Source organism: Notechis scutatus, chromosome 1, assembly GCF_049901735.1.
Source record: "Notechis scutatus isolate UNSWTSFEM ecotype Mainland chromosome 1, rNotScu1.2, whole genome shotgun sequence".
NCBI lineage: Eukaryota > Metazoa > Chordata > Lepidosauria > Squamata > Elapidae > Notechis > Notechis scutatus.
The window spans coordinates 258,692,318-258,693,077 of record NC_142009.1 but is presented as its reverse complement, the minus strand read 5'-3'; positions in this window follow the sequence as shown (position 1 = coordinate 258,693,077).

Sequence of the window (760 nt, the reverse complement as noted above, 5' to 3'; positions counted from 1 at the left end):
AACTGGCATGCATTTATGATGGTTGCAGTGTCCTCAGGGTCATCGATCATCTTTTTCAACTTTCTGTCAAGTAAAATCAGTGGGGAATTAGATTCACTAATAACCATGTTACAAACTTAACAGCTGCAGGGATGTGGCAAGAAAGATCTTAAAAGGGGGGGAAAGTCACTTAAGAACTGTTTTGCCTAGAAACGGAAATTTTGGGCTCAATTATGATTGTAAGTTGAGGACTACCTGTATGCAAAGCAGGTAATCTAATACATACATATACTGAAAAAAAGAGCTCACCTTTTCCAAGGACTTTATTTCAGTTCACAGTGATGGTTTACGATCTAAGCAGAATCTTAGAAAAGAGTTAACACCGTGATCTTAAACATACTTTACAAAATACAGAAGAACGAATTCCCACTTAAGTAGCTGAAAATTTCTTGGGAAGGAAATCTTATTTTTACAAATGAACTTTTTGTACTTTAGAACAGAAACAATTAAACCACAGTGTAATATTACTTTTTCCCAATGGGACATCATTAACATTTTCTCAATTAAACAAAAGGAAAGGAGGAGAGAAGGATAAAAACAACAATGGATCCAGGATCAAGATTGAATCTTGGAATGAATTCAGCTGCGATACTATCACCAATGATTATTTACAATGGGATTAATTTCATTCATGTTGAGGAATACCTATTATGTTTCTGTGGTTTATGCCCAATTACCTAGTCACCCAATTAGAAGGAATTTATTTTTCTGCTGTGCTTAC